The sequence below is a fragment of the Eretmochelys imbricata genome, chromosome 1 (assembly GCF_965152235.1).
Source record: "Eretmochelys imbricata isolate rEreImb1 chromosome 1, rEreImb1.hap1, whole genome shotgun sequence".
Lineage (NCBI taxonomy): Eukaryota > Metazoa > Chordata > Testudines > Cheloniidae > Eretmochelys > Eretmochelys imbricata.
The window spans coordinates 274849564-274857579 of NC_135572.1; positions in this window are offsets into that span (position 1 = coordinate 274849564).

The following is an 8016-nucleotide window of genomic DNA, read 5'->3' on the forward strand; positions in this document are numbered from 1 at the left end:
TCGGTATTATGGCACTATACACTCTTTGCTCTTTTTAAACTTTGTAGTGTGGGATAGAGTTATGTTTTATTGACTTGAGTTAGAGTCAGCGTAGAATTTTACAAACATTTTCTGACTTCCAAGCAACAGAAAGTAAGGAGGGCAATTAGGCTTGATTAAAAGATCAGAAGTTCTATAGAGCTACTCATATTATGAAAATTATGACCATTTATTTGCATGGGCTTGCTGTGAAGTGAGGCTGGAGAATCAGACAGCACTATGGCACAACTGAAAATTATTCCATCTGATTGCTGGTTGGTAGGTAGCGTTCGTGAAAGACATTCGAGACAGGCCAGTCCTTGCCTACAGACAGCCCCGCAACCTGAAGCAAATACTCACCAACAACCACATACCACACAACAGAACCACTAACCCAGGAACTTATCCTTGCAACAAAGCCCGTTGCCAATTGTGCCCACATATCTATTCAGGGGACACCATCACAGGGCCTAATAACATCAGCCACACTATCAGAGGCTCGTTCACCTGCACATCCACCAATGTGATATATGCCATCATGTGCCAGCAATGCCCCTCTGCCATGTACATTGGTCAAACTGGACAGTCTCTACGTAAAAGAATAAATGGACACAAATCAGATGTCAAGAATTATAACATTCATAAACCAGTCGGAGAACACTTCAATCTCTCTGGTCACGCAATCACAGACATGAAGGTCGCTATCTTAAAACAAAAAACCTTCAAATCCAGACTCCAGCGAGAAACTGCTGAATTGGAATTCATTTGCAAATTGGATACTATTAATTTAGGCTTAAATAGAGACTGGGAGTGGCTAAGTCATTATGCAAGGTAGCCTATTTCCTCTTGTTTTTTCCTACCCCCCCCCCAGATGTTCTGGTTTAACTTGGATTTAAACTTGGAGAGTGGTCAGTTTGGATGAGCTATTACCAGCAGGAGAGTGAGTTTGTGTGTGTATGGGGGTGGGGGGGATGTGAGAAAACCTGGATTTGTGCTGGAAATGGCCCACCTTGATTATCATGCACATTGTAGGGAGAATGGTCACTTTGGATGAGCTATTACCAGCAGGATAGTGAGTTTGTGTGTGTGTTTTTTGGGAGGGGGGTGAGGGGGTGAGAGAACCTGGATTTGTGCAGGAAATGGCCCAACTTGATTATCATGCACATTGTGTAAAGAGTTGTCACTTTGGATGGGCTATCACCAGCAGGAGAGTGAATTTGTGTGGGGGGGTGGAGGGTGAGAAAACCTGGATTTGTGCTGGAAATGGCCCAACCTGATGATCACTTTAGATAAGCTATTACCAGCAGGACAGTGGGGTGGGAGGAGGTATTGTTTCATATTCTCTGTGTATATATAAAGTCTGCTGCAGTTTCCACGGTATGCATCCGATGAAGTGAGCTGTAGCTCACGAAAGCTCATGCTCAAATAAATTGGTTAGTCTCTAAGGTGCCACAAGTACTCCTTTTCTTTTTGGTCCCAGTCAAGTTCCCAGGGGTCAAGTTTCCACAGTACAACAGATACCCCCAAATCTGGTACCCCTTTGGCAGTCTCAACACAGAAGTCAAGGACTGGGTGGGAATATAGAGTAAATTACTTTTTTACCACTAGAGATGGTCCCTCCATATTGAGGCTGTGGTACATTGGTAATGCGGTGTGGCACCGCTTGTTCTGGTGCTGCAGATGCTATCCATGTTCTGTGGATAAACGGAGAACTTCAAGGTTATCAGTCCAACTTTTTACAAGTCCTAATTTCAGACACAAATCCTTTTTTCAGATTTGCCAGGATATTCTGCTACCCCCACCTCTGTGGAGTGGATCAGAAATATGCAGGTAGATAGAGGAGAATATTGAAGACACAACTTATCATGTGTATCTGAGAGGGGAATTTTGCTGTGAGAGTACGGAGTGCATTTCAACAGAAATGGACTCGTTATAGTGCTGCTTATGAGAAAGCTTTAAAGGCCAATTTCATTGCAGTAAGTGGGATCCCGCAAGCGGCATCCTTTTGTCTGCTGGTAGGAAAATAATCATTATATTCCTATTTGTACTGATTTGCCTGAATTGGGCCATTTCAAACATTCTGTTTGCTGCCTGAGCTCTTAAGGCTGACTTTAAATGGCAGTCAGAACTCTGGAAATCTCTGAAGTGACTCAGGTTTTTTATGACTGCCCAGCAATGAATCGGGGGATGTAGGAGTGGATGGTTCTACAACAATAATAAAAAAACCTGCCATATACCCACATAAAATCCTACTTAATTGACTGGTTTTGGAGTTGACAAAGTGATCTTCATGAATCCAACTCACATTTTTTAAATCTGCTACCTCCCCCAGCCCTAAAGAGGAGGATATAAAAGTGATTCAGTCTATATTTTCCCTTAGATTTTGTATTCAGTTTGGTGCATTTCTCTGCTCTGTTTTAATGCAGAAACATTTTAATAGGCCCAGTTCAGTTCCCAATAGAACTGACCAAAACACCCACAACTGAAAGAAATTAGTGTCCTGTTAAAAATCTCAGCAGAAAGACCCATGACTGAGTGGCCATAGACAGTGAACAGGCAGGTAAGTGAGAGCTGGTGGTGCTTAAATTGGTGTAATATACATGTTGGGATGGGAAAGCAGAAGGAGGTATAAAATACACGAATGTAGGATATGTCTACACCAGTGGTCCCCAAACTTTTGAAAGTTGTGCCCCCCTTCCCCCAATACCGTCTTTGCCCTCCCCCCAGGGGCTGGGAGTAGGGCCATGGCTGGGATGGGAGATACGGACAGAGGTAACGGGGCTGAGGCTAGGGCTACAGCTGGGGATGGGTCTGGGTCTGGGAGCAGGGCCATGGCCAGGGGCCGAGGCTGGATGCTGGGGCAGGAACAGAGCTGCAGCCAGGCTGTAGTGGGAGCCTGCAGCTGAGCCCGTGGCCAGGTGTGGCTCAACTCCTGGCCTTGCCCCCAGCCTCAGCTCCAGGCCAGGAACGGAGCTGCAGCCAGTGGCTGAGACTGGGGGCTGGCACAGGGCCAGGAGCAGAGCTGTGCCGAGGCTGGGGATGGGGTCAGGAGGGAGCTGGGGACATGAGGGAGGCTGGGGGCGGAACGGGAGCAGAGCTGGGGGCGGGGATTGGGCTCAGTGGTGCTCCCTCCCCACCCCTTGTGGGGGGCCTGGCCCGGCCCGGCCCACCACACCCCCCGGATGTTCCTCTATGCCCACCTAGGGGGCACGCCCCACACTTTGGGGACTTCTGGTCTACATTATGGGGCACAGTCTACAACGATGGAAGGGGATTTCTGTCAGTGTAGGAACTCTGCCTTTCCAAATGGTGGTAGCTAGGTTGAAAGACGCATTCTTCCATTGACATAGCTGGGTCTACACTGTGGGGGTAGGTGGACATAGCTGGGTTGGTCAGCGATGTGGTTTTTCACACTCCTGACCAATTTAGCCATGCCCATCTAAATTTTGAGTGTTGACCAGACCTTAGACTTCCTCTAGACATATGGTAATCAGACTCACATAGGGCCAGATTTTTAAATGTGCTTCCACTGAAGTACCAAAGTAAGTGGCCACATTTTCAAAAGAGCTCAATCTGTTGGGTGTGGAGTTTTGAAAGTCTGGTCCCACTTGTGGCCATGAGGTCTGCTTGAAAATCTGGTTACAAGTCTTACCTCAGAATTGGAACCATCACACCTGAATTTCATGTTCATTTTCCATATCTAAGGACTAGTGCAGACAGTCACAATATGCAATCTTTTTCTGCTCACCCTGTCAGTGACTAACTTAAAAGTAACATGAAAGTTGATCATATTACAACTCGACCTGTGGTTTAATGCATCCACTAAAGAAAACTGGATCTAAGATAGTTTTGCTCAGACAGGATTTGAGCAGATTAGCTAGCAGCTCCTCAGGAAGTTTATTAGTCATTTTTATCCCGTTCTGTAACAAACCTACAGGGAAGTTCCTAAAGGGATAACTTGTTAACCACAAATGAAATGTCATTTTGATCTTCTTTGGTTTAGTAATGAACTCTTCACAGATCTGCAAGTCAGCTAGTTGTAAGGTGGCAGGGATGTCACCTAAGTACCTGCTTTTGATGCCTGGGAAGAAAAAAGGGAAAAATGCACACAGAAAGATGTTAACAAATGAAACACCACCAATTACTGCACCTGTCAGTATTCAGCAACATGTAAAAATAATTCAGAAATCTAAACAATCTGCAGAAAACTGAACACAATTATATAAGAAATTAAGTTATATAGTTGCCATGACCTTTAATCAATCACTCAGCTGTTAATGTTAATTTTGTGATCTAAAAATCATAGTTCTATTTGCATTTTAATGGCTGTTAAATGAAAGTCATCAGGAAGAAATAATGGCAGCGTGGCCTTTTGATACAAAATTCTTCCTTCTTAATGTGATGACAAGATTAGGAAGCCTGGCTCAGAAAAGGTTTTTTGTTCTAAACTGCAGTTGGCATATGGAGCCAACTTTGCAGAGGGAAAAATAAAGCAATTCCAAACAAAATACCATGATCTTACTGTTATAAATAAACCGGAATTGCAAAATAGTAAGAAAGCCATAATGGCAACATCGTTACCCACATGCTAACAAAAAACTTTATTATAGCCTAACAACTTGTTTCACAGCAATCTGCCTTTTGAATAAGTTTTCTAGCAATAGGGCCTTGTCCTTGACTAAGAGAGTTTTATTCCTCCCATGTCTTAAAAAAATTAGCAAGAAAAAAAGAGAATGGAGATAAGAATGAAAGAAAAATATCCCCTGATCAACAGATTTTAAATACCTATGTTGATAGCTGTAGGGTGGGTTTTATCATTTGCAAGTGATAGGCTGTAGTTTAGTGGCAAGTTCCTGCTGCTGTGTACAATATTATAAAGCATAAATGTAATGATTATGCAGTGCTGTTTTTCACAGCTAGTGACACTAAAGTTTGAATACTCAATCAAAATCCTGATTAAATTAGATGCCCATTGCTAGATGATGGGGAACTGGCTGATACATTCTTTATTTTTAATAAGGTGAAAATGTTTCTGTCAGACTCTTGATGCTATTTCTTTCAATTTCAACATTTTTTTTGCTTAACATATAGACCTTCATAGTTACCCATGGATTTATTTGTATGCAAAACGCATAAAATTGATTAAAATGTTATCCACTGCTTAAAACTTTCTCTAAATCTCCTAGGAGACAACCCCCCCCAGGTGGATCTTCTATACTTAAGAGGGAAGGTCTCGGAAATACATGGTCAGAAAGGAAACAAGCAAGCTACAGATGGTTTTCAGCAAGTGGAAGGCAAAGTTAGCACATCTAATGAAAGAAGAAAATGGTTTAGATCTACCTGAAGTTCTTATGTGGAATAGGTAAATTATAGAGGGGAAAGATGTTTCAGCAGGTATCGTGAAGCTAAGTTTCATAAGAGGAGATTTCCTAGCAATAACAAAGAGGAATTTTAGAGTGGAACCTTGCTAAAGTCTTTTGCCACTCAAATATGATGGGAGCTGTCCAGAAAAACTGACTAATTTGAATGCACTGAACAACATGCCCCTTTCTTTCCCCAAGCAGAGAACCTATCCATTTTAATTCAACACATTAAGAGCATACAGGTGGAATGCATGCTAATAGGATTGGCTCTCTGAAGTCAGTGCTCCAATTTATGCAGAAAATCATAGCAGAAATGATGAACTGAGTTTTAATAAACATTTTTGGTAATATATATTACTGCTCTTAGAACTTTTCCCATTTAAAAGTTAGTCAAAGGACATTGCAGATTCCAGCTCTGTAAACTAACTGACTGAAAGGCCAGTAAACAACAACACTTTCAGGAAGCTGATTTATTGGATTTTTTTGGTACTTCAAGAAATTTGTAATCATTTGTAACCATTGATTTTGCCACGATCAACACAGCATTCTGATTCTCAGTATGGTTTTAGGTTGCAAGAGTGAGGGCAAATATGCAGTATGTGAAAGGTGACTACTGAGATCCCTGGACTGAAACCCTGGCTTCACTGAAATCAAATAGTATCTTTGCCAATAACTTCAATGGGGCCAGGAATTTGCCCCAGAGTCTAAAATCCTTTAGTTCAAAGAATAGGTACAAGCAGAGCTCTAAGGTGCTTCCTCATGCTGTCCTGCCAAAAGCATGTAATCCCTAATCTGGAGGAACCCACAATGTTTAGTCTCTAGGACCATTGGTGATTGTGCTCAGATTATCAAGAATCATATCAACTAGTGTTAAATGTGGCAACGGTTTTTGTGATATATGTATGTCCATTTTATATGATGTCACTTTTAAATAATAATAATGGGCAAATCTAAAAAATCTTTGCAATTTGATTTGGATAAGCATTCAGAAGGTCTAACATTTATTATGCAAACTTATCTGAACCTCTTTTGTTGACAAATCAGTCCAGGAATCTCATGTGAATAAGATTTCTTATAAGATTTTCACTAGTTCTCAATTCTGCTCAGGTCAGAAATACTGCAAGAATAGCTTTATCCAGGCCCTTCGGTAGCTTCCTGTTCATGAAGTAAAACAGAAATTAAACAATCAGTGTCCAACAAAGTACCAGTCTGGTAGGGGATTGGTTTTACTTTTTGGTAAAGAGTCAGGCCAGTTCTAGTTTACCCAATCCCACTTGTCCATCCATCCCTAGTTTTAATTGCCCATTTGGTCAGCATTTAGACACCAAGATGACAGGCATTGTAGAAATGCCAGATGGACAAACAGATCTTTATTCAAGATTTTGCATGTGTTTTAAAAGCCACACATTTTCAGTTTTTACCATCTTATTTTCAAAATACAGAATTCTGAGGCAACATTCTATCATGTGGTCTATACTATGTTCCTCAGCAAATTTCATGAGTAAAGTCAACAGAGCAACTCTGGAGAAAGGATAAATATCACAGAGGCATATTTCAGTTAGAATCATTGTAGCTATGTTGCAGGGTCAGTGTAAACTAAGCCTGGAACCCCAAACTGGGGTATTCTATCGACTACCCAAGATCCATAAACCTGGAAATCCTGGACACCCCATCATCTCAGGCATTGGTGCCCTGACAGCAGGATTGTCTGGCTATGTAGACTCCCTCCTCAGGCCCTATGCTACCAGCACTCCCAGCTATCTTCGAGACACCACTGACTTCCTGAGGAAACTACAATCCGTCGGTGATCTTCCTGAAAACACCATCCTGGCCACTATGGATGTAGAAGCCCTCTACACCAACATTCCACACAAAGATGGACTACAAGCCGTCAAGAACACTATCCCCGATAATGTCACGGCAAACCTGGTGGCTGAACTTTGTGACTTTGTCCTCACCCATAACTATTTCACATTTGGGGACAATGTATACCTTCAAACCAGCGGCACTGCTATGGGTACCCACATGGCCCCACAGTATGCCAACATTTTTATGGCTGACTGTCATAAATATAAAGGGAAGGATAAACCCCTTTGAAATCCCTCCTGGCCAGGGGAAAGCTCCTCTCACCTGTAAAGGGTTAAGAAGCTAAAGGTAACCTTGCTGGCACCTGACCAAAATGACCAATGAGGAGACAAGATACTTTCAAAAGCTGGGGGGAGGGAGAGAAACAAAGGGTCTCTGTCTGTCTATATGCTGTCTTTGCCGGGGATAGACCAGGAATGGAGTCTTAGAACTTTTAGTAAGTAATCTAGCTAGGTATGTGTTAGATTATGATTTCTTTAAATGGCTGAGAAAAGAATTGTGCTGAATAGAATAACTATTTCTGTCTGTGAATCTTTTTTGTAACTTAAGGTTTTGCCTAGAGGGGTTCTCTATGTTTTGAATCTAATTACCCTGTAAGGTATCTACCATCCTGATTTTACAGAGGTGATTTCTTTTCTTCTATTTCTATTAAAAGTCTTCTTGTAAGAAAACTGAATGCTTTTTCATTGTTCTCAGATTCAAGGGTTTGGGTCTGTGGTCACCTATGCAAATTGGTGATGCTTTTTATCCAACATTTCCCAGGAAAGGG